General features: G+C 39.2%; 1 long non-coding RNA gene across 1 annotated transcript; it reads right to left on the bottom strand.

Annotated features, from left to right (window-relative positions):
- Window positions 1-6,875: 6,875 nt before the first annotated feature.
- On the bottom strand, window positions 6,876-7,693 carry LOC117818516. The gene is made up of 3 exons (XR_004632373.1): window positions 7,680-7,693; window positions 7,350-7,404; window positions 6,876-7,218 (listed from the first exon to the last, which is right to left on the bottom strand). It is a non-coding gene; the product is annotated as an uncharacterized LOC117818516 (long non-coding RNA).
- Window positions 7,694-27,805: the final 20,112 nt, after the last annotated feature.

Below are 27,805 nucleotides of genomic sequence, written 5' to 3' on the forward strand. Positions count from 1 at the left end.
CAGTTGTGTCTCTACAGCTGTGGAGCTTGCTGCCTGAGGATGTCCAGCAGGAAAACTCTGTGTCCATTAAATCTCTTCTTCAAACTCTCTTCAGTCGTCTGCCTTTGTTGAACTTGTCTCTTTCACCCACTTGTTATGAATAACCACGACTTACTTTTATGGGATATGTTTCTTTTATTTACCCTGTTTTTATTGTTATAGTTATTATCTTTCCTCAGTTATTATTTCCCTTGTTTTGATCTTTAATTACCTTATAATATTTGTTAAATGGCTTTTTATAAGTGTTATTTGTCTTGTTTGATTGTCCTTTTGATCTGTTCATTGTCTCTAACTGATAAATACTTTGTAAACTGATATATAATAAGGTTATTCTTATTTTTATTCTTATACTGATTCTGATTCCTACCTTCTGTTTCATGACGGTCATGGCTATAAAGTGGATCAGCACTCTGTTCCCTCAACATGTTATCGGTGCTTTAAAGGGACTAAAATAATCCAGATATCCAAGAGGGATTACTTTACAGACAGAATTAGAATAAGTACATTTTTTGAGATTGTTTTATGTTCTTTTTTTTTATTTCAAATGATGAATTTATCATGTTTAAATATATAATATCACCCCCACCCTGCTCCTGTCTCAGACTCTCATTCAGCCGCATGGTCACTGAACATCTCTGTAATGTTAAGATTGAGAATCAGATTTACTGTGTTACATTTAAGCACACTGGATTTATAAATGTGTTAGATGGCACACTGTCTTGTTTATAATTATACTGCTAGATTTTGCACTCGCATCATCCTGAACCTTTCGTTATAAATGCACAGCTCCTCACTGCAGCTCTTGTATTTATTTTGTTCAGGCTCTATATAGTCTTATATTGTTTAGAAAATTGTTTCTTGACGGTCGTATACAGCTAATAAAAAGCTTTTTTACTTATATCGATATTTTTTAAAGTTTTATTTCTGTCATTTTTCTTTGTTTATTGTTTTTGCACCAAAACACCAATCTAATTCCTCACGTGTGTAAAACCTACATGGCAATAACCTGATTCAGATTCATTAATTATCTTATGCACATCTGGATACCATGTGGAGTTGGCTAAAGTCACCTTATGTAGATATTTGCATGCTTAGGTCATAGGCAACTTATTGAGATCCTTTTTTAGAATTTATTATTATTATTAAAAAATATATTATTATATGTATTATCATTATTATCATAAGTATCATTATCATCATTATTTATACAAATATTATATTGACATTTATTTTTACATTTTAATTTCCATTTATTATTATTATTATTATTATTATGACTATTATTATTTATAATCATTAGTATCATTATTAATACAAATATTTTTACATATATTTTTACATTTATTTTTACATTTATTATTATTATTATCATCATCATCATCATCATCATCATCATCATTATAATAATAATAATAATAATAATAATAATAATAATAATAATAATAATAATTATTATTATTATTATTATTATTATTATTATTATTTTCTATGAGAGTCTTGGGTGGTAAAGTGGAACACATGAATTAATCTTTAAACAACCTGTAAATTCATGTTGTAACTAAATCTATTTTCAAAAATAGTAACTAATTTGTATTTTTGAATCAAAGTGTCTTTTATCATGTTGATCATATTTGGATGCCACCTGTGGTTGCCTTGTCTGAAGTCCACTTATGTATCATAAATTGTTGTCATCCTTTCTTCTTCTTTTTCTTAGGGAGATGAAATTTAAATTTGGTGAACAGATCAAATGAATATTTTAGTTTTAATTATTCTGATTATCCTATATATAACGAGTGATTTCAAGACCTTCGCTGCAGAGCCCTGACACCGGTCATGAAGCTGATGTCTCACAGACACACATGAGCTCAGACTGATCCATGCTGAATCAAAGTCTACTCACCCACATCTCCAGTCTTATTTTTTTATAACATTGTTTTTGTAAAGCCTTCAGCCCCGCACAGGTTTTCTTCCCTCTGAAGGACGGCTTATCAGAAAGTCTGAATAGGTCTAGACTTGAAAAAGCTGCTTCATTCACACAGCAGCGTGTGACTCTTTGTAGTGGGTCACTCTGAAGCAGCACACACACACACACACACACACACACACGCAGACACACACACACAGGATAAATGAAGAGACAGAGAGAGTCATCACATCCAAACATGTTCTGCTTCCTCACAGCTGTAAACATGGGACTTGTAAACAAAATGAGAGATGAAACCTCAGCCCCCTGTTTGTCTGAAGTTTCATTATCAGCCCTTGATGTGAAAGTATCCCGGCGTCATGTAGCAGGTTTAAAGGTTGGAACAAAACTGAGAGCGAGCCGAGAACTCTGTGTTCTTGACAATTCCCCACTCTCGCCCTGAACAGAGATGTGCTGACAGTCGTGCAGCTTGAAATGTAAATAGGTTCGACATTAGTATTCAACAGTCATGCCATGCTTGTTTGTGTGTCTGTGCATGCATGTGTGTTTAGGAGAGGATGGAGAGAGGGGGGGGGGGTAACAGGAGGGAATAGAAGTATTTGATCAGACTCCCCTCGGTTTAGTGTGAATCTCAGTAGCAGGAGTTCATCTACGGGACAGTCAGCCGCACCGTGAACATCAGCTTCATTGCAGAGTTTGGCAGATTTCTGGTATCATACATACGTGTATGACTTTGTGTGTGTGTGGCAGTCTGTGTGTGTGTGTGTGTGTCACTGTGAGCTCCAGCATCTGTCTCCTCACATGTAGCGCTCATCCATCCCACACATTCATACATGCACAGGATATCACTTCAACATGAAAACATTACCCCATGAAACTCCTACGCAGCCGAGTTGGCCAGTGTGTGTGTGTGTGTGTGTGTGTGTGTGTGTGTGTGTGTGTGTGTGTGTGTGTGTGTTTCCGGGCTCTTTTTCTGTCACATTCACCGGTAAGTGAACCCTTGTCCCTGAAAATCCAAATGACACAGTAAACTGTTTCTGTCACCCATAAATCCAGGCAATTATCCTGCAACACACACACACACACACGCAAATACTTTGGTACACACCTCCATTTTGGTGCATGCATGCCAGTGTGTTAATCTGGCACCTTTTATGCCAGTTGGCGGAGAGTGAAGAAGAGCGAGGAAGAGGAGGAGGAGGCGGGGTTGTACAGGTTTTTCTTTTTAAACCCAAAGCCAGACGTGAGCTGAGCTAGCTCAATAAATCCTCTAAAAGTCACGGCAGCAGAAACATTCATCACAACCTCAACACTTTTTATTAACTTTCAACATTTCTCAGTTTGATTTTTAACTTTTAAAGCACTTTACTCACTTTCTACATGAGTTTTCAATTCTGCAGGATGAATCTTTTAGGCTGTTTAAACATGGGGCTCAGAGGAAACATGCAGGCTAACACACACACACACACACTTCACCTGATGTCAACTTTTCAACTTGTGGTGGAAACTTGAAGGCCAGTGTCATGGTTCTTGTCAGTCTGTGGTGGAAAAATAGTCTGAATACGTTTCATTTTTTGGATAAATGGACAGTTTTTTCTGCTTATTTGACATATCTGTCCTGATATTACGACACTGGAATGTTCTTTAAAAAAAAGGAAAAGAAAAAAACAGGTGTCTATCTACCTGCCTACCTGCACCCTCTCTGCACTCTCTGCGACTGAGCACAGTCCTCCTCCAGCAGAATCTGGCGAGCTCTCTATCTATATACAGCGCTGTAGTTTGACACTGTTCACCAGGACGAGGACTCACACTGCGCTCTCCTCCTACATGCCTCTCATTGACTCATCCTGCGCCATATGTGATGCAGAGCACGTCTGCATGTTGTGGGGCGGAGCTTTCACAAAGTTCTGCATCCAGAAGTTTAAGAAAAAGTGTGAGAGGAAAATTTAGGGTCAGCAGAGGCGTCGAAAAGAGAGAGAGGGAGGAATTCAGAACAGATATGCAGAAACTGTGTCAGGAAGAGGTTTTTAGATGAGGGGCATTGAGAGAGAGCGCTCAATGAAAGATGCTACAGCCATGCAGTTATGTTTTAACTCTTATTTCAATATAATAGTGGTCGAGAGGGTTTCATTTCTCTCTTCCATGACCCAAGGTTGAATAAGAGTGCAACAATAAATGCTGCATTAGTCTATAAGGACGTTTTCCTGAGAGTGAAAGAATAAAATATAAACCAGGTGAAGCAGGCAGCGGTCTGAGTTTCAGGACTGTGGGTGAGAAGATACAGCTGTTGAAACTTTTCGTACAATCTTCCTAAATCTAAAAAAAATGACTGAGAGACAACAGAGGATGCAGAAAACTCAGTTCCTCTGTTTCCTGAATCCCCCTTTGTTAGTGTTGATATAACATACGACACCTAGATCCTCTCTTCGTGACACTGACAGCTCTCTCAGGCGCACTGTAATACCGAACAGTACTTCTAACTCATAGTCATTAAGGGTGCAGTACTCAAAACCAGCTATTTAGTTGAACCAACAATTAGTTATTGAGTTATCCGAATGATTAATGTTATTTTAATTAAATGTGGATCAATTTTATTTAGTTAATATTCATGTCCAAATAACAACTTTTGAGTGTACAGAGGGACACTGTGTATGGCGTCATCAACGTCACCACGTAAGTCTTCACACACTTGAAAAACCACAATGGCTGTGCTTCACGAAGCGGCAAGTAACCAGGAAAGACAACGCCAAACCGCTGTACCGGTACAGAGAAGACCAACAATGATCCAACAAGGGACGGGGGAACCAGAGGAACTAAATACACAGAGATCCGGTGCCGTGACGGATCGGAGACGGACCGGACACGGATCTGGTGGAATTTGGCCGTAAGAAACACAAGAAAACACAACAAGAGACATGGATCACTAAACACTCAAGAGAGACAAAGAATAACTTATAACTCAGAATAAACATGGGGAAAAACCAAGACATGAAACACAAGAAGAAACTTAACTAACCAAACCAGACTCAGTTTCTAGTTTTCATGAATTAAACATTTAAAAAAATGTAACTAAAAAAATTGAGTTAGGAAACTTGAAAATTAAAAAAAGGAAAGAAAACAATTGAGTAAACTAAAATCGTATTTTATAATTTCAGTTATACTCAAATATTGTATTTCCGCTTCTTAAAAACTCTCATGTAATCAGTTACGACAGGTTTACTGTGTGGAGTTTGTCAGGTTGATAATCTTTTAATGCAACAAACAAAGAGAAAAAACAAATAAGCTCCTGCCATGATGAACAACACTCTCTTTAAACCTACATCACACACCGTCAGCATTCATTATTCATCCTCTGGAATAAAACAAGCCTCAGTTTATGAGAAGAAAGAGCTTTAATTGCAGAGAAAGTTTACAGTAAAGATAATTCATGTGTGTGTAAGACAGAGGATTTAATGAGCAGGATGTGATCGTGTTCATTTACATGGAAGCAGCCTCAGTATGGGATGCATGTTAATGAAGACAAGATGATTTAATCTCTCTTAAGGGACCTCTGTGTTTATCATTTGCTTCTGATTAATGTTAAGATAATAACCGCCTATTATTGAGGATACATTAGTTAGCTATAATTCAGCCGACTTGTATTCAAGTCACATCAATAACTGTTTGGCTCAGGGCAATGTCAGAGCTGTTATCGGATATTTACAACTTGAACGTAAAGCACAGGTGAATATGCATGAATGTCATGGTGCAGAATTACATACGCTGGCTGAGAGTGACCAGTTTTCTGTTAAATGTAGCTCTGTTTTCAGGCAGCTCCTTTCTTCACAGCTTATCAGTGTGTGTGTGCATTTACACCTTTATCACAGCATTTAAATGACGTGAATCTTTGTTTATATATACACTACCAGTCAAAAGTTTGGACACACCTTCTCATTCAATGGTTTTCATTTATTTTAATTATTTTCGACATTGTAGATTAAAGCTGGGGTTGGTCGTCAGATTTAGATACACTTTTTGTTAAACTGATTAAAATGATCTTTATGTCCTGATGGCAATCAATACATAAAGTGTAATTAAAAAAGAGTGAAAAAAAGCCGCTATCTACCCTAACCCTGGGAAAACACCAACCAATCCCTGCCATCAGGAGCCAAATTATGAAACCAATCAAACCCTGTTCTGCCCTCCTCCTGCAAAGCGTACATTACATGTTTGTTTGTGTTTTTAACTTTCACTATGATAATGTTTTGGTGTTTTCTTACCGCTGAGTGAGACATGAGTTGACGTAGTGCAAAACACAAACGATGTGCTGAGGACCGGTTTTGAATCAGTCACAATCATACGGTCCTGAATCAGCATCCATGTAACCCTACCTCTGAACAACACAACTGATGGTCTCAAACACATTAAGAAGGCAAGTCATTCTACAAATGAACTCTTGACAAGGTTCATGTTAATTAGAAACCATTCCAGGAGACCACTTCATGAAGCAGACTGAGAGAATACCAAGAGTGTACAAAGCTGTCATGAAGGAAAAAGGGGGCTACTTTACAGAATCTAAAATATAAAACATATTCTGCTTTGTTTAACACTTTTTTGTTCATTCAATAATTCCATATATGTTCTTTCATAGTTTTGTCTTTGATATTAATCTACAATGTTTCAAATAATTAAAATAAATACAAACCCTTAAATGAGAAGGTGTTTCCAAACTTTTGACTGGTACTGTAAATGAAAGTACATTAAACGAGAACTCTGCATTAAATTCTAAACCTAAAAATGAGTGTGTGTGTGTGTGTGTGTGTGTGTGTGTGTGTGTGTGTGTGTGTGTGTGTGTGTGTGTGTGTGTGTGTGTGTGTGTGTGTGTGTGTGTGTGTGTGTGTGTGTGTGTGTAAGCAAATGTAACATCACAGGCTGGTTTTTCCCTTCCCACTCTTCTAAGATGAATTTTTATTTGCAAGTGTAAAAAAAAGGAGGATAACAGCAGCCGTGGTTCAAAGGAAAAGCGAGTCGTCCACTGGTTGGAAGATCGGCAGCTCCCAGATTCTGCAGTCTTCATCATGTCGTAGTGTCTTCTGGCAAGATACTAAACCCACACTGCTCCTAAAGCTGTGCCTTTGATGTGTGGGTGAGTGAATGCAGCATGTAATGTGACCAAATCTGCTATTAAAACAGAATCCAGCATGAAACCATCAACATCAGATCTCTGACTGAACATCAGGTTTGATTAACCGGACGTCTCCACCACAACATCTCCTCTGACAGATTGAGAAACAGATCAGACAAACAATGAACATTACTCTAGAAAAAACACCTCTCTGTCATCAAGGGTAGTGATGCCTTTTTTAATGCTCAGATTATGCAAACAAGATTATGTCACAGGGTTTACCTCGCAGGATCTTTCTGTAGGTTTGATGATGTCTAGATTTATTTCACAACAATAGCTTAAAGAGAGAAAGTGTTTTGTTTTATTTCAAGTAAAAAAACTAAACCAAATTCTCCTGAAAAGTCCAGGTAAACATCTTATTTTAAGATAATGTAAAGGCTGGTTTGCTTAAAAAATCTTGTTTTGAAATAATAAATGAAATATTTCTCTGGTGCCATTTGCAAATGTATTTTACTCATTAAAGCAACCCATGCTGTCACATTATAGCAATCACAAAGTGCAGTACCCAAAATGCAGAATCAAGAATAAAGAATTTAATTAATATAGACTTACTGTTAACCGAAAACACAGAAAAACTAAGGGAGGGAGGGAACACAGAGACTATATACACACTCACTGGGTAATGAGTAACAGGACACAGGTGAGACCAACAAGGCACAGGTGAGGACAATCAACAGGTGGGAAAAACATAAGAAGTAAAACTAGACTGAACACACTGGGAGACTATTTCTACAAAATAAAAACAGGAAACATGATAGACAAGAAACACACAAGGATCACTAGAAAACACACACACAAGACAGAGATCACATATAACCAACACAGAATATAAAACTGGGAAGAAACACAAGGACAATCTATAGAATAAAACCAGAAATGAGACAGAACACAACAAAGAAAATACAATAGCCACTGATGACACATGTCTTGTACTTGCACTAAAGGGTGAAAAGGTGGCTTAAAAAACAAAGAAAAGTGAGAGAGTTGGAGAGAAAGAAAAAATACTTTTTCATTCACGTCAAACAATGATAAACTACACTGAACAAAATGTTGCATCAAAAAACTTGCAACTTCAGGACTTTTGAAGCACCTGATATAACTTTCTAAATCAAACATCACGTGTCATCCTGTGCTGTAAGAAGGTATTTATTCATTCAAATGTAGTCACTTTTATTCTACTTTATTTATTTATGTACTTATTTATTTATTTTAAGTCGAGCATCTTAAGTTCTTTTAATGGTTTAGTATTTCATTGTTTTTATTATCTTAGAAATGTATTTTACTTTGGTGATTTTAATTTCCTGTGTTGAGTTTTAACATCTTATTTTACCTCCAGTGTTTCCTCATTAAGATGTGATGAGAGCGTTTCCTCAGTTCGTTCAGCAACTTCTTTTTATTTTTTATTTATTTATTTTATTTGTTATAGTTTTTATTACTATTGTTGCATATTGTGTTCTTAACCTTAGAATTGTGAGGTGGGTTTGGGGTCAGGTCTGGGGGTGGGATATTTTTCTTTTTCTTAATTTATTCTATTGGAAGCTGTTTTTATGTACAGCACTTGTGTTGTGATACAATGTCATTGCATGAAAAGCACTTTATAAATAAAGTCTGATTGATTGATTGATATTTTAACACAAGCACTTATTGTGTAAGCGATATATAGTATCTCTTATAGAACAAATAGAAAACAAATCAGGACAAGCTTCTGACACTTGAAAAAAAAAACACTAAACCTTCTCTGCCCTTCACTCGGTCCTGAAGGGAATCATCAGAAAAGTAATCAACGAGAAAATCAGTAAATGCTATCATGTATCAAGAAGAAAACAAAACCACATAAAAATATACTTTAAAAAGGATTTATGAAAAATGTAAACATTGTAAAGTTGTTGCATATATCCTTATATTTTTTGTTATTTTTGAGGAGAGGCGAGTAATAATAATTGATAATGAGGGAGAACATGAACCAAAGAGCAGAGAGCCGGAGTCGCTCTCAGGGCTGCTGCTCTCAGGACTACAGCCTCTGTGCACGGGGCTCACGCTCCAACCAGAGAGCTAAACCGGCACCGTGCAAGACTTCTCTGTGCAAGAACTGACAGGGGTCAGGAGAGGATGGGAGGAGAAGATGTTTTCATACATTCAGGGATGAATATTGTTGGACAGGAGAGATGTTTATTTGTAGGTAGGAACAGGTCAGTGGGATGGGGAGACTCAGGTGATAATTTGTGGGACATATTTGTAAATTAAGAGACAGAGAGAGAGAGAGTTACTGGAAATTTGTTATAATAACTTCATACCTGTATGTGTCCACACTAAGCTCTGATGAATCCTGTATCCCTCCTCAGGATATCCACATTCTGTTAACGTGGAAACAAACAGAATCTAAAACGTATTTAAATCAGGGGTAAATTGCTACAAGGTGTTGTTCTGGCCTTAAACAGTATGTCTGCAATAATACCAATATTTTATCTGTTGTTTGTCCCTTCTCTCCCTCTTCCCTCTGTATTTCAGTTTATCCTCTATATGATCTGTTGTTGCCTTCAGCTGTTGTCGGAAACTATCCCCATGTTTATTTATATTCCTCTGCCTGTTTTCTGTAGAATAAAACCCTCACTATTATTATCATTATACTGTGACACTTTTCTTTTTACTGCTTCCTTTTTTTCCCCGCTGAATTGTCACTGCTTTATTTTTTAACACATAAAATAACTTTTTATTTTACAGATCATTAATCTGACTTGTAAGCATTCACAGTTTTCCTTTATCTTTGTCTTTATGTTTACTTCTTTAACTTTTTTAAAATTGTTTTTAATTATTAGTATTCAGTATGACTTCCTCCATCCTCCATTCACACTCCTTTTTAAACACTCATGCACAGAAACCCACGCACATGTCAAATGAGTGCATGTAATCCTCTGTAAAATAGCCCCAACCCTTCAGTCAGATCACATCCTCCATTTGTGGAGTTTTACTGGTTTAACTGTTTCTCTAAACTTTCTGATTTGCCCGCTCGGTGACTCTCCCAAAGCTCATTACAGCAGATGTAAATCTTTTTTTTTTTAAAAGCTGGGTGCTTTTCTGAATCAGCCGGGGGCTGTGGTTTCCTGCAAACGTCACTCAAATGGGGGCAAGTGGTGAAATTGACGGGGACTATTTTCAGCAGCGGATTGACATGTACTTGGCACAGCATGACCGTGGATGAGGAATCTAGTCAGAATAAATAAGTAAAGTTTGTGTGAATGCTGAAATGAAGCAATACACTGCAACAGTTTCTCACTGATGTTTTTCAAAAGTTGGAGCTCTACGACACGAAGAAAGAAGACATGGCACAACACTTCTTAAGCAGAGAAGTCATTGTTGTTCTCATTTTTTCTCCATTTGTGAAGTTTAATAAAATATTCTTCTTCCTTTAAGATAAAAAGTGCACAACTATTTGTCTTCCATTAGTGTGTGTTAGTCTGTCACAGCTACAGCTGCCAAAACATCTGAGCGTCTCCTTCTCTGTGACTGATAATTACAGGACGTGTAAAGAGTCAGCATGTGTGTCACCAAAGGCAAACTGCAATGAAGACGTTCAACAATCCAAATGAAAGTGAACAGAAGCGGTTAACCTCGTGTTTATGTGTTAGCGTGTGCCTGCTTAACCCAGCTCCACAGCCTCTTGATGCAGCATGTCTCCTCTTCCCCCTCCTCCTCATCCTCCTCCTCCTCTTCTTCCTCCCTTGGTGAGAAGCTCATCGTCAGAATAGCAGTCTCCACTTTCCCTCCCTCCCTCCCTCCCTCTCTCTCTCTTTCCTGACGCTCCACACTTGTTGAGGAGCTGTCATCTCTCTCTCTCCTCTCCCCCTCTCTCTCTCTTCCCTCGCTCTGTCATCTTTCCAGTGTGGCTGCAGGGGCGGATCAAAGCCGGGTGGAGGCGGAGGGAGATAGCAGAGGGGGGTAGAGAGGGAGAGAGGAAGAGCAGGATGAAGGGGGAGTATTTCTGTTTTTTCGGGGTGAACGAGAGGACACGATGGCTCAGTGACACACATACAAACCCCCACCGAAATATGCTGCAATAAGCTGCGAGCTGCTGCGGCTGCTATCCAGCTGAACGTACACACACATGAACGCCAAAACAGTCACAAGAGCATGATGATGATGAAGAACTATCAGACTGTATATCAGTCACCACGGCTTATTAAACCAATGCAGAGGACTTAAAAAACAGCCTTTCTGATCCCGCATGAAAGGTTAGATCAACACGTCTGGCACTCTTCCAGAAAGCCTTATCTTTCAGAACCGCTCACACACACACACACACACACACACACACACACACACACACACACACACACACACACACACACACACGGGGAGGCATGTAATGATGACTTTCTTATGTTCCTTCATGCACTTTGTGTATTGTAGTTTTTTCTTTCTGCCACAAGGTGACAGCGTTGGATGATCTGACAGCAAGCGGTTCAATTACAAACCTCACATGTTTGACCCAGTAAAGCTCCTCACTCTACGCTTTGAACACTGCGTAGTATATTTTGGTGACACTATTTTAGGCATGGATGTAGTGTAATAGCAGCTAGTGATGCATTCATGCAGCCCTGTTGTAAAATATATGAATATGCAGAGAGAGACAGTAAAAGAACAACATCCATGCAGTCTATGAGAGGAACTGAACAGATGCACTGCAGAGGCCTGGATTTCCACTTTATATTATTTTAATTTCAACATGTGGGGATATTTGTGCCTAAAAAAAAGGGGAAATGTAATGGTAATTTTGGTTCCTTTGTGTTCAACTGCTTAAGGTGCCCCAGCTCCTGCTTTCTCACTGAGATACCAGCTCCTTTTGTGTTTTAAATTGTGATGTCTAGACCTCTTCAACCTCCCGCCTGAATACACAACCCTGTCTGCGTGCTGATACCTGCAGTAGACAAAAGGGTGTGAGGCATACCTTAGGGCAGGGGTTCCCAAAGTGTTTGTCGGGACTCCCTGGGGGGTCGCAAGAAACAAATGGGGGGTCTTGAGATGACTTGCAGAATGTTTTTATTTTCAAGTTATCTAAAAATAGTACATTTTAAACAATATAGTAAAAATATCATCAAAAACAGTAGCTAACCTTGAAAAAAAACCTTGAAAATAAAAAATGTAATGAGTTTTCTGCCTTTCTTTGTTGCCAGATGACTTCTAAGTTTAGGGTTAGTGAACAGTTAATTATCAGAAGCATCAGTAGCAGTAGGTTCATTCATAACGGTACAGGAAACACAGACACATGCTCATATAGGTAGGCTAATTTTCTGCAGACCAGCTAAATTAAGCCGCATTAAATCACATTGAGGACAGTGGGGGCCGCAACAAAAACAACACAATTAATTTAGTTTAGATTTGTTTCACATGAGGAATTTGTCTTCCAGCATTTTTAAACCTCAAAGAGTGAAAATTACGACTCTTTACGTCTAGCTGCAGTCTGCGCCTTACCCCTGAAGATCCATGTCTCCACTCCTCAGAAACAGAACTTTCTTGTTGTTTAGAGTTCCTGAGAAGAGATTCGTAGCTGTTATGGACCACAAGGATGATCAGGGTGAGGTCAGACTCACAGCACGCTGAGATGAAGTGTCTTCATTGGCATGTTTCCAAAGACAAGATGCACATGTGACAGTAAAGACAGGAGGACAAGATTTTTTTTAATTCATTCACAATACAGGATCAGAAATATAATACAGGGAAGCTTTATCTTTTCATTGAGACAAAACAAAAGTTCCTTTGAGTGCTGATAAAGTTTGCCTTTTGCCAGAACCATTTAAGAGGCTGGATGACGACTCTTCATCGACCACACCGTCCCACCGACCAAAGTTTCATACAGACTCAAAAGAGATGAGACCATATTTTATAAACCATCTTTATAAAATCATGTCTGTTTTCTTTCTGTAAACAAACTGCCTCAGTGTTGTATTTGAACTTGTCAATAATTGTTCCCAGGTACTTGAAACCGTCTCCAGCAGCCACTTACAGAGAACACTGAGGCTTCACATGCTGGTGTCCTTGGATGGAAGTGAAGCTGTCTGGAAATCAATGACCCTGTCCTTTTTCACAGTATCTGTCTGCAGGCCGAGTCTTGCAGCAGCACAGAAAACCGTAGAACCTGTTTTCAGTCCAAATCATTTTACTTCAAGTATTTCTCTCAGATCAAGGATACGTTTGATAATGCTGCTGCAGACATGCACCTTAGACTTTCTCCTTCATAACAGAGACAGTTCTTCTACGACAGAGACGATCTACAAGGTTGAATAAAAAACAGAGTGAAGTACTTGATTTGTGCGAGGATTCTCTTTTTATTCACAGAAAATAAAAAACACAAGTCTAGCACACACGCAGACAAAAATATCATATTATAGCTTTAAAGTTACATTTAATTACATAAATCATTTTATACAATCTTTTTAAATTATTTTATTTTGTTATATGAACAACGATCTGAGCACAGTACATTATGGGTTTCAACATAACTCAAAATCATATACACTACCAGTCAAAAGTTTGGACACACCTTCTCATTCAATGGTTTTTATTTATTTTAATTATTTTCAACATTGTAGATTAATACTGAAGACATCAAAACTAGGAAATAATCTGGTTTTACCATAATCTGGATTACAACAGTAGTCAAATAGGGCGATCCATTGTGTACTAACCCTATCTCTGAATAACACAACTGATGGTCTCAAACACATTAAGAAGGCAAGTCATTCTACAAATGAACTCTTGACAAGGCTCATGTTAATTAGAAACCATTCCAGGAGACCACTTCATGAAGCAGACTGAGAGAATACCAAGAGTGTGCAAAGCTGTCATGAAGGAAAAAGGGGTCTACTTTACAGAATCTAAAATATAAAATATATTCTGCTTTGTTTAACACTTGTTTGTTCATTAAATAATTCCATATATGTTCTTTCATAGCTTTGATGGCTTTGTATTAATCTACAGTGTTTCAAATAATTAAAATAAATACAAACCCTGAATGAGCTAATGTTTCCTAACTTTTGACTGGTAGTGTATATAGTCTGAAGTTTGAAGTTTTTATTTTACTATTTTGTCATGCATAGAATCATATGCCCAGCCCGCATGGGCTTACACGACACCATAAATTCGTACAGTCCAGGGTCAGAGCGCACAGCACGATCATTCGGAAATTGAGGGAGAATGTGATATCAGAATAAAAGAAAATAATACAAATAAAAATGCGCACCACTTAAAAAGACTATCTTGTCTTCTTTTCCAGGCTTTTGATACAAAATTAGCAAGTTTAAACATTTTTCCTTTTCAAAATTAAAATTAAAAATACCATGGGGCGCTGGCAGTCTGTATGCCCTGTGTGCAGGGGTCGCCGGTTTGATTCCCGGCCGGTCGACTATTTCCTGCATGTCTCCCCCCACTCTCTGCTCCCCACATTTCCTGTCTCTCTTCAGCTGTCCTATAAAAAAATGGGGGCAAAGAGTCCAAAAATATAACTTAACAAAAACTAAAAAAATACCCATTGGGTTTTTGCACATCTGTCCACCACAATATTTCAGGCTTTTTACAGGCAATTTGTTGAAGCAATATCTCTCTGAGGTCATCATAATTTGTATAGTACAAAAGAAAATTGGACTCTGTTTCCACTTCATTCAAATCACACATATTATATATATATATATACACAGTGTATTTATAATATATTTTAAAAATGCATTTGATAGAGCATGCGCGTCATGAGAGGTCAGAGGGGCCGAGAGGTGGATTAAAACTCACTGAAAACTTCCATTTATCAAATTACTTCTCACGTCTGACAAATAAGAGCAGCTATAAATCACACTGGTGAGATTACTTGGCTTTATTGGGCGCAGTATGCCACATGCAACACGCTCACAAGGCAGCAAAGAAAATGCCAACTTCAGAGGATCGAGCTAAGACGCTAGATTCACTGAAATTATATCAAAATGTTATAATAATTTTATGCTTAGTTTGAAAACAATGCATCCATTAAAACAATGGACAGAGTAAAGGGGATGAGAATTCATTTAATCTTAATGTCCTTTCAGATTCAGGTTACTTTATTTGTACCAGGAGGTCAACTTGTTTTGCAGCCAGTGAGGTATTAGATCATTATAGAATTACAGATGTCAGACAGAACAAACTACTTTATGTACTAAACATACTAAAATATCCTAAAACTAATATCAATAGACATGATAAAATGATAAAATGATAAAATGATAAAGGTTCCATTTAAAAGGCATATCAGAAAACAATCAACCAAAACTAGTCATACAAAATAAAGCCTACATCATCGCTCAGGAACCTGGTTATCTGTGTTTTCTTCATTCTAGTCCTCAATCATATTTTTGTCTTCACACATAAAGTGAAACATGCTCCAAAATCATATCACAGTAAAGGGTAATCAATGCTTCTCTAACTCTCACGGACAGACGTACAGCTCTGGTTTAAGACCCAGCAGGCATGCAGGGGAGACTCAGCTGAACTGAGCGTACGGCAGGATGTGTGCTCAGTACAGAGCGGATATTAAGAATCGCTGGTGTGTGCGGGGTGACAGTTCGGCCCCATGGTTAACTCCGTGAAACTCCAGAAATATACTCATTTATTTTCATTTTATTTTTTACACTATCCAGCTTTCTTTTTTCATCTATAACTCTTCATTTTATAATATAAAAATATCCTTCAAATGTCCTATAACCAAACATATAAATGCACTTACCACACATCACATTTACTGTACTGTTGTTGTATGAGGACGTAATGATGGCGTGTGTAGAGGCGTCTCTCTGCAGGCACTCAGCTTGTTTTTGAAATTAAGCAGTAAAATCTTTGGACTTGACCTGGAGCTCCTGAGCAGGATCTCTAAGAAGGACTAAAAACAAAAAACAAAGCTTATATTTTGAGACCTCACACACCCTCCACTAAAGACCACATCCGCTCACCTTCAGGACGTGGATACAGATCTGCCCCTTTCAAGACAAAGTGTGCCATGTCCAGCTTTGTGCCAACTTCCACCAGACTCATTAATGCTTGAGCTGGTCTGGGTGCTTGACCCACCTTCTATTTATTTATTTATTTATTTATTTATTTTTGAATTTATTTATTCATTCATTTGAAAATGTATTTCTGTCTTTCTATTTTATCAATTAATTTATGTATGTATTTATTTCTCTTTTTTTTAATTTCATTTATTTATTTATTTATATATTTCTGTATTAATTTATAAATGTATTAAATCATTTATGTCTTTATATATATAAATAATTTATTCATTTCACTTTTTATTTATGTAATTATTTCTTTATTTGTTCTTTTTTCAAAATATATTAATTTATACATTAATTTCTCTATAAATCAATTAATTTTTTCTCTATTTATTTATTTATTTGTATATGCATATTTTGAGTCTAACTTGTTCTTATAGGTGACTTTTTAAACTATTTATTTTAAAAGCTTTACATGTATAGTGTCTACTTCTGTTGTGAGTCTGCAGAATTTTGCATTGCGTTGTGTTTGAACTGAGTCTTTTAGACAGATGAAGTTCTTGACGGGTTAATCAAGGTCTTTAATTTGACTTGACATTTTGTTGTGTCATTGTGTGTCAGACTAATAATGTTTGTGTGCCTGTCATTTATTTCGTCAGACTGCACAAACAAAAAGAGTAACAAGGACTGACAGACTGACAAATACAGAGAGGATCATATATATTTCAACACAATGAAGGAAAAACAAACTTATTTTTCTTCTTCCAAATGAAACTGTTAGATTTTTTATTTTATTGATGTGACGTTCTGGATTCTCTTTCCAGATCTAAGGGGAGCACATCGACTGGATAAGACCACGCATGAGGACCAGCTGCCAGTGAAGGGGGGTTAGGTTTGGGGAGTCTACTTTTGAAAACTTCTTTATTGACCCACATTCACCCAGAGACCGGTGTGTTCTTCAGATGGATGTTCTCAATCCGCAGGAGGTCTGACACACTTGTTCTGGTCATGCCCTAGATTATTTTATTTTGAAAAATCAGTTTTGACAGAGTCTGAGATTTTCGATTCTGGTGCCAAATTTCACCCTTTGAAAGGTTTCATCCCGTGAAAAAGGCTCGTCAGAAGTGAAAATAGAGGTTTATATATAAACACATATATAGGTTCTGTTTTTATCTACAGAAGGACCAGATCCCCCTCAAGAAAAGTCACCATCTTACACTGCCCTGTTTCCACAGTAGTACAGAACAACTTGACAAACTAGTAACAGATGTGTTTTTGTATTTAGGGAGTCGCTACTATAGACTGTATAATTAATGGACTCAGTGTCTGTGACGTCACCCATCTGTTTCTGAAGCGCTGTTTTGAAGCCGATCATCGACGGGAGCCATATTGGAAATGCTGAACTCAACCTAACTTTGTCCCAGCTAGTGTGAGGTAAAGAGGCGGGCTTTAGCCTTTTCGCTAACAGTTACAGTGTTCCCGCCTGTCAAACCAGTCAGTCATGTCCTTACTTGGACAAAACTTGTAAGTTTGATATCTTCGAAAATACCGAGTTAATATGTATGTATGTATGTATGTATGTATGTATATGGGTGTATCTGGATATATATGGATGTATATTTGTTTTTCTGTTTTTTTTTCTATACTTATTGCTCTTTTATCTTTTTAAATTATTATTATTATTTGATATTCACCTACTCATCGTATTGTAATTTCCCTATTCTTTATTTTCCTGTTTGAGTACTTGTCAATCTTTTATTTTAAGTTACTATCACATATTATTGTCTTTTTTAATTTTTTTTTATTCATTTACTTAATATGTTTCTTATACAAAAACGTCACTTTCTTGAATTGTTTGCACTGATCTTTTTTCTGTAATGTGTCAAAATCTAAATAAAAAGATCTTTGAAAAAAAAAAAAAAAGAAAATACCGAGTTATATAAAAATTCACCCCCTGTACAGTGTGTGCCGATAGAGAAATGAACTATTCAGGCCTGAACCGCTTTTGAACCAGACTGTAAACATGTTTATTTCTGCTGTAAAGATTGTCTTCTTTGAATGGGTGTGTATGTGGTTTCTGGTGTTTCAGCAGCCAGCCTCTAGTTGATGCTTGATGAACTGCAGTTTTTAACACTCCGCATGGGCTTCATATTTTAAGACCCCAGGTTGCTGCTAGGTCGCCACGCAAAATTAGCTACTTGCAAGATGAAAAAAAAGAAAGTGGTTGTGCGCAAAATAATTTGTATTTCTAAGAGCTTTAATGGTAAAAACTTGAAAAATTGTGGATCATACTTATCATGCATCACAGTTTCTACTTGTCCAGGAAGGTCATCGTCTCTTCACCAACGGGAGAAATGAGCAAGGGAGCATTTCAACCAAGCAGCAAGCTCTGGTCTTAAAATATGAAGACACATCAGAGAGGAGGGCAAAATAAAATAAAGTTTCTGACACAGAAGTCGTGGTCCTCATAAATTAAGCAGGGTTAAGCTCCACGGTAACATGTTTAGATAGAATATGCTGATTATATTGATTATGATGACGTGAATCTATGAGTATTGATAAATACATTAAATAAAATGTGTAAAAGGCATTCAAATATAATCTGACTTGAGTTCACCTTCTCAATACCTCTATCCAAAATGTACGTACAAACGGGTCAGAGTTTGTTTACCGGTGCACATTTTCCCGTCCACTTTGTCATTTGAAAATCACAAACTCTGCGTGAAAAGTGGTGTACGCCAGTATCAAACCTTCGTGCGTATGAAACTTTTATAAATGAGACCCCTGCTCACTTTACATTATCCCTTGCACACTGCATTACTTGAGAGAACAGATAGGTTCTACATAAAACTATACATATTCAGTGGGTCATTGAGAGAAACCTTTACATCTCTACATTCTACATCCTGTTCTCGTTGTATATGCTGCCCCTGGGATCTATTTTCCAGAAATATGGCGTCTCATTTCATTGTTATGCTGATGATGTGCAAATTTATATGCCGTTCAGCTTAAAGAGGAATGGATCCCTGCAGTCCTTGTTCAACTGTTTGAAAGATGTAAAGTTATGGCTGAGCCTAAATTTTCTGCACCTGAATGAGGAAAAGACTGAGGTCATTGTATTTGGACAGCCCCAACAGTTCGATGGGAGCACTCTCGGCCCTCTCGCAGCAAATGTTCATTCCTCTGTAAAGAGCCTTGGAGTTCATTTTGACAGTGCCTTCAAATTTGGGAAACAAATCTCTTCTGTGGTTCAGTCCAGCTTCTTCCAGCTGAGACTCATAGCGAAGGTGAAGGCATATCTCCCTCCTAAGGATCTAGAGAGAGTTGTACATGCCTTTATTACGGCTAGGCTTGATTATTGTAATTCTTTGTATGTGGGCTTAGACATGGCGTCTATTCAGCGCCTGCAGCTTGTACAAAATGCGGCAGCTCGCCTCTTGACTGGCAGGAAAAAGAGGGAGCACATCACACCTGTGCTGCGTGCTCTCCACTGGCTCCCAGTCCATCACAGGATTGATTTTAAAGTTGCACTTTTAACGTACAAGGCCCTAAATGGATTGGCTCCATCCTACTTGGCTGATCTTCTCCATGCTCACAACCCAACCCGAGCACTGAGGTCAACAAACCAGCTGCTCCTGGATGTGCCTAAAAGTCGCCTTAAAACCCGGGGAGACCGAGCCTTTGCAGCAGCAGCCCCCAAGCTCTGGAATGGCTTGCCACTCCAATTAAGATCGGCCCCAACTGTTGAATGTTTTAAATCTGTTGAAGACCCATCTCTTCTCTTTGGCCTTCTCCTCGTGAAGAGGACATTAATATCCTGTTATGTTGTTGTTTATTGTTGTCTTCATGTAATTTTTACTTTTTACCTTGTAAAGCACTTTGGCCAACACTGGTTGTTTTTAAATGTGCTATATAAATAAAGTTGTCTTGACTTGACTTGACACAGCAAACAAACATACTTATTAGTTAAGATTTAGAATTGATGTCTTTATTGGGAAATATCAACCCGATGGCACAGGAAGGGGTTCAAATAATAATAAAAAAAGTGTGAAACTGACCCGAAGACTAAGCAGGTGTGAGCTCTCTGAGAAAACCACCTGAGCTCAGTCTCATCCAGAGTGTGGGAAACCAAATGTTGAGACCTGCTCGGAGGAACAAAGAGGTCCATAGTTCCTGTCTCGACTGCCACTGTTCAGCAGGAGCCTGCAGCTCTCGGCAGGCTTTTTGTGGCAACCTGTGCAACTGCTAACATCCAGGTATAGAGCTGTCACACTCCCTGACAGCCGTGCACCGAACGACTGCTGCTGCTGGGGGAGAGAATGTGGTGTAACAAGTACGATGCAGTGCTGAAATGTGACTGTGTTGGGTAGCTTTCTCTCCTTTTTGCTTATTATCTAATATTCATCCTACACTGTTGTGCTCTGTCCCCCAGTAGGAGATGCATTATTAAAAACCTGATTGCCTGATTGCTATTGTGCATGCAGAGGATGCTGTAAGCTGTGAGTCGTCTTTGATTGTGTGTGGCGGAGCAGGACTACCGTCATGCTGTGTAACTAATTATAAATGACCTCCTCTGCAGATTAATCTTTTCTGTGTGTGTGTGTGTGTGTGTGTGTGTGTGAGAGAGAGAGAGAGTGTGTGAGTGCATTACTGTGGTGGTGGTTACCTCAGGAGCACAATAGGTAGGTCAAGGTTGAGAATGAAGAGGAGAGCATTTAGTGTCTTTGCACTCTCTCTCTTCATATAAAGTCCATTAATATCTAGAAGGATAACCATGAAGATAACTTCGCTCTGTGAGCCGTAATGGCGTCTGTCCCTGCTCCGGAGCGAGGGCTGTTGGGTGAAACTTCTTACAGGTGCAATCTATCACCTTTAAAATTCTGCCCGTTCTTATTCTTCAGCTTAATGTTGCACTAGGTGTACTCAGAAGCTCCTCATGAGCTCAGTCAATCAGAGTGAGACTGCAAGGACACAGTGTGATAAATGTAAAGCATTAAGCCCGGGCAATATTGACAAAGTCAAATGTAATGATATATTTGACCAAATAACTCAATATCACTAATGTGACGAGATTATGAAGATGACTGTTGGTGCTTAAAGATCACATTACATTTTCTACTGTACTCAAAGTGTTGCTTTTAACCTCCAAAAATTCTTCTCTGCCCCACATGTCTACCCAACTCATAAAAAGTTTTCGCCGCTCTCACGCTGAACCACAGGAATGGACCCAAAGGCTAAATTCAATAAGTTCAAGGACAGTACATAGGAGGTCCAATAAGAGCAGGCAGAGCAAGGTGTCCATCACACTGAGACTAATCAGAAGAAACTGGTCAACAAGGAAAACAATATGAATGGTGGGACACTGACGCTGACGGCCAAATTCAGCCAGATCTGTGTTTTGTCCGTCTCCAATCTGTCCCAGTACTGGATCTGTTAGGTTTCTATTCTAGTCAATGTGTTAACTTCCACTGGATCCGTTCTGTTCAGTTCTAGCTGTGTCTCTGATCCGGCAGGTCGGAGCCCTCTGGTTCAGAGACGCAGCACTTCTATCTTTACCGGATGCTGGAGCATGACGCATCAATCTCAACAGAGCAGATGGAGCGGTACAGGAAGTCAGGCACCAAAACAAAATGAAAACATCCGGTTAATTTTCAGAATAAAACACTCCGTGTTATCACCAGATCGTATTTCACTTAAAGCTGGGGTTGGTAATCAGATTTAGATACACTTTTTGTTATACTGGTTAAAATGATCTTCATGTCCTGATGGCAATCAATGCATAATGTGTTTTTAAAAAAGAGCGAAGAAAAGCTGCTATCTACAGACGGAGGAAACCTGGGAAAACACCAACCAATCAGCCTTTTTTGGGTGCCAAAATTTTAAACCATTCAAATCCCGTTCTGCCTGCCTCCTGTGCGTACATTTCCCCTGTACTCCTCGTCCCCTGCTTCTGCTTCCCCTGACTCTATTTACTGCCCCTCTTGCTCGACCTCGGGCCTGTCCCCTCTGACCCGATGAAGTGCTTTGCTCAGGACTGTAGTCCGGATCAGAGTCTAAAAAGCTCTCACCACGGGGGCTCTGACAAGCAGAAGAATGAATGACATTCAGTAAGTTCTACAGAAAATGTAGATGTATTGTAGCGTCCGTCCGGACGCTGTAGGGATGAAGAACCGATTCGTGAACACATTGAGTTTTACTAACCGGTCACCGTCGGCCGTGATCACGCCAACCAACAAAGCAACAATCAATGTTTGAATGAATGAAAAACTTCTCCTCTTTGCTCTCCTCTCTCCCACTCACACACTCTACACCTCAGTCTCCTGATGCCTTCACTAACCGTCAACACTGTAGGAATTAAGAACATCTACACTGAACACGTTTAACAAACAGTAGAGTTGTTACAGTTTTATATGTGTTATAACTTTTCTCCTGATATCGTGTCACTGGTACAACTGGATAATGCTAGAACAGGGGTGTCAAACTCAAATACATAGAGGGCCAAAATAAAAAAATCGGTGCAAGTCAAGGGCCGGACTGGTTTAATGTTTTTTGCAAAACTTATTGAAATGAACTTATTGCACATATTGAACATTGAACTAGCAAAGCTTAAGTTATTGCCTATAAAAATAAAAATAAATAAAAATATGTTGAATTCATTTCTTATTGCTCAATCTGCAGCTTATCTAATGAATGAGCTTTACTAATTTCTTGTGAAAATATTTTTCCACAGGCCAACAACATTAGCAAAAAAAATTCTGCAAAGAAAAACCAGAAATGCCCTGTGGTAGTGAGAAAAAGTGCAAAAAGGAAACATTTCAGCTCAGTCTGCTGCTCTGTGATGCACACTAGTCTAAGCCAGATACTCAGCATCTCATCTTGGATGCAAGTTCATCAATGTTTGGGGTCAGGCTCTGAGCTGAGGAAATCCTCAGGATTGAGTGAAGGTGTTCATCAGTAAGACGACTACTGTGAGATGTTTTGTTTAACTTCATCAAAGAGAACAGTTGTTCACACAGGTAGTTCGGCAGCACGGAAAATGGCTCAAGTTTTCTTGAAGCATCTGCGTGTCCCACAGGCGCAGCTTGGTTTTAAAAACCTTCACTGCAGCGTACATGTCTGTGATCACACTGCCCCGCCCCTAAAGCTGCAGGTTGAGCACATTGAGATGGCTCATGATGTCACACAGAAACACCACTTCACACAGAAACTTTGTATCGTGGAGCTCTGTTGTGTCTTTCCCTTTGCTCTCCATGAACTGACAGATCTCCTCACGCAACTTGAAACACCTTTTCAGCACTTGTCCTTGACTCAGCCATCGCACCTCTGTGTGATGGGGCAAGTCAACATATTCTGAACCCAAAACTCCTCCAGAAAAGACTTGAACTAACGCTGATTGAAACCTATGGCTCTTATGAAGTTAACTGCTCGTGTTAGTGCTCATCACATGGTCCATTTTTCAAGGCTTTGCCACACAGCGATTCCTGATGTATGATGCAGTGATCAGCTGTCAGCTCACCTGCGCTGTTTCCTCCCGGATCTTCTCCGCTCAATCCGTCGTCAGTCCAACACGTTTATCCAAAGGCAGCCTCCTTTCATTTACTCATCTGGATACCTCTTCAAAGAGATCTTTCCCCGTAGTTGTACCATGCATTGATCTTAATCCTAAAAGTTCCTCTGTTACGCACATATACTCTGCCTCCCACCTGTCTTGAACCCCCCTGTTTTCAAAGTCCACCTTTCGTTTATCCATTTTTGGGGGGAGAGGGATAGCTGAAAGTTGACTGCAGGTGACTAGCTTCATAAGGCTGATGATGAGCAGAGTCGGGTAACGGCTCTCGCGTGCGGGCCCTCGATTGACATGCAATGCGTTGTAGGACTTGTAGTTTTAGTGGTGCGTGCAAAATACCGTCGGGCCAGCTCTATAAATAATTTGATATTATCTCGCGGGCCAAAGAAAATGCCTTGAGTTTGACACATATGTGCTAGAATGACAGTTGTGAGTACTAACAGCAGCCATGTTTGTTTGTGTTTTTAACTTTCACTATGATAATGTTTTGGTGAGGACCGGTTTTGAATCAGTCACCATCATATGGTCACAAGTCAGCGGCACTCGTGCATGTGAGCGGGGGGAGGGGGCGTCGTTTTGGAGGAGCTCTGAGGGAGGAGGGGAGGGGTTAGATGGAGTCATGAGGCTCCAGTCATCATGACGTTTTGTTGTTGTATGTAAGTGACATACAATCTGGGCCCATATGCACATCCAGCCATTACACAAACGGGATCACTAGTCTTAACGTACCAGTATGGAACGGACCATTTGCCTGTAGTGTTAGCCGCATGCACGACTGCAAATAATTGGCCAATTAACTAATGAAAGCCATGAAAGCAAGGCTGGTGCAAAACATCATATGTCCAGGGAACCTCCTGGAAAACTCCTATTCAAAAAATTCAAATTGCGCATGCCTCCTACGCATAAAGAACAAAAAACATGGCGAACTTTACTGGTGTGACTGAGAGAAGATCAAGAAAAAATCTTTTCAGCGGAAGACGAAATGGACATTTGATTAGAAGAATATAGAATGAACAAAGAGATATTATCAGCAAGTCAATCATCAAAGATAACAAACAAGGAGAAAGGGAAAGTTTGGTTTCAGATCTTGAACTGGGTAAATACGTGTGGTGTTTCTGAGCGCACAGCTGAAGACCTAAAAAATAAAATGAGCAACATGAAAGCGGCTTTGCGCACAAAAGCACTGCCACCAACGTGGTCCAGGTGGAAGACCACCTGTCCCTCCATTGAAGGATGAGGACTTGTTAACAGAGTTGTTTGGGAAGGATTCACTTTACGGTATTGCTAGTAGGTTACCTAAGAATTATGTAGCGTCTCCTAAATCAAAATGTTCTGTATACTTTGACATCGTCATACTTTTCCAAAAGATTTGTTTGATCCCTAAATATCTGTTGTCTTTGCATATTTTGTCTGAAATGGTAACCCATAAGCACAATGTCCGCCATCCTTTAAACAGCCTAACAGGTGCGGTAATCCTGCCGATAGCACCTGTAATGGTGGGGTCATTAAAATGTATTGCTTTGCTGGGGCGTTAACCTGGCTCATGCATACCGTTTTCATGGCTCATAGCTGGATGTGCATACAGGCCATGGTGATAACACAGAGTGTTTTATTCTGAAAATTAACCGAATCTCACAGATCCGGTAGAATTTGGCTGTAAGTTTCTGTCTCAGGCCGGTCTTGAGGTTCTGGAAAATATCACATTTGACAGATGACTGGGAAATATAAGAGGGCACAGTTCTTTAACAATGTAACTGTAACCATTCATCTGTCAACACAGACTTCAACTTTGATAACACTTAATCTGTTAATTCTGTTAAAAGTGACAGAAGTTAAAACCAGTTTAAAGTCTGTCTGCCCCCCCTCCCTCTGCAGCAGTAAGGTTCCCCACAATCCTGTAAAAGATTTAAAGCTCTGATGCTTTACGGCATGGTTTGATTACTGCTGCATTGGTCAGCTGCTGTCAACCTGCATAGGATGAAAGTATTTTCACAGCCTTGAACTTTTTCAATGACTACAGGCCGGGTTACTTAAGAAGATAATCCCGTGCAAACACCACGCTGCTGCCGCCTCCATTCAGCATGCTGCTAAATCAAATCAAACCTTATTATGTCTTACCTTACAATGAGAGCAGCCATCCAGTGTAGCAGATAAGTCTCTGAAAGCCTTCAGCCTTTCAGGTATGCCGACTGGGTGCAGCCCACTGACCCGTGACAACCTCTTTAGCCTCCAGGAGTCTCCGGTGCAACCAAGCGGAAGGCTTGAAACAAATAGCCCTTAATAGAATATAAATATGTGGAAATAAATTATGTTAAGTAAGAAGGACCCTTAACCTGAACCCAGCATCTTGCAAATAAACCCCTGGGTGTATTGAAGCTGAAGTGCTCACATAACTAAAGTAATATTTGTCATTTCCTCAGCACACAGAGCTTAAAAAGTTATCCTGAGCCTTCAGATCCTGCAGCTTTTTTCTCTTCAACTTTAATGAAAATGTGCACATTATAACTGCATCAAACAAAACTGCTCAGGGATCAAACTGTACCTTCTCAGATGATGTTATAATTATCATCAAAGCATGAGCTGTGGGAACACTCGTTCTATTTACCTAAAATGATTTAATCCTTTATATAGCAGCAGTAATATTATTCTTCCAGGAGAGATGATTCACTGCTATAAATGTCCTATCTCCATGACAATCACGGAGAGGGATAAGTCAGTATTTAAATCTAAACTTCTCTGTAAGTGTTTTTATATTTTATAAAAAGGGGATTTTGGATGCTTGTGTTCCCATTCTGTTCCAAAAACCTCAAATCCAATCCCAATGTTCTCTCCCGCTAATCAGCCAACTGTGCTTCTATGTAACTTTGTCTGAACGTGTTTGAACAAGAAGCACGCATGAGTGTGTGTGAGTATTTGTGTGTGAGTGTGTGTGTGTGTGTGTGTGTGTGTGTGTGTATAGAGCGGTCATCAGAGGTCGAGTGATGTCAGTGTCAGTGCTCCCCCTCCTTGTTGACCCTGTCATGGTGACTGCCAACCAAGTGTCTCCATCCGTGCGATGCTGCTCACACACACACATCAACACACTGGGATCTGACATCTTCAAGTGCAAGGGCCACAGCACTGTCAGCGTCAAGGGCAAGGCCAACAGGAGGGGCGACTTCAAGTGTCTTCCCTGAGTCACCACTCCACCCCCCTCGGATACAAAAACCCCACCCACACTCGGCAAATCCTCCGCACAGCAGGCAACAGAGGAGAGTCTCAGCCCATGAACGGTTCTCTATTATCTTTCTGATCTCTGCTTCATGAGGAAAAGAACAGCAAAGGCAGCAAGACACAATCTTTTATCCACTTCCAAATCTTACCTGTGCATAAATGTGCAGTGTTATATTTTTGGGGGAATACAATTTTTTCCAATTAAGCCTTAATGGATGGGACAGCTGAGGAGAGACAGAAGTCCTGGAAGAAAAGGGAGAAGTCCACCTCACAGGTGCTGCTGTTATTTTCTACATCTGCAAAAAATGCAAACAGAAAATCACCAATGTTCTGACTTAAACATGAATAAAAATGTAAAATTTGATGTTAAAATTCTGATAAGATCAACGGTACCACGAAGCAAGATTGAATGTATTAAATCTCTAGGATCTATTTCTTTTTGTTGCAAAAGAGAAAAAAATCATCCATGAAACCATCTGAAGATCACTACCAACTGCAACCTCCAGTCTTAAAATATGAAGCCCATGTGGAAGCGTTAAAAACTGCAGTTCTTTGAACGTCCTCTCGAGGCTGGCTACAGAAACACCTGAAACCACATACACACCCACTTAAAGCTGGGGTTGGTAATCAGATTTAGATACACTTTTTGTCATACTGGTTAAAATGATCTTTATGTCCTGATGGCAATCAATACATGATGTGTTCCTAAAAAAGAGTGAAAAAAAACCTGCTATCTACAGCCAGAGTAAACCTGGGAAAACACCAACCAATCACCGTTTTTTGGCTCCCCAAATTTTAAACCAATCAAATCCCGTCCAGCCGTTCTGCCCTCCTCCTGCGCGTACATTTCCCCGGCGTGCACTCCTCCGAGTCCCTGTCTCCTGCCTCTA

This window comes from Notolabrus celidotus, chromosome 1 (assembly GCF_009762535.1).
Source record: "Notolabrus celidotus isolate fNotCel1 chromosome 1, fNotCel1.pri, whole genome shotgun sequence".
NCBI lineage: Eukaryota > Metazoa > Chordata > Actinopteri > Labriformes > Labridae > Notolabrus > Notolabrus celidotus.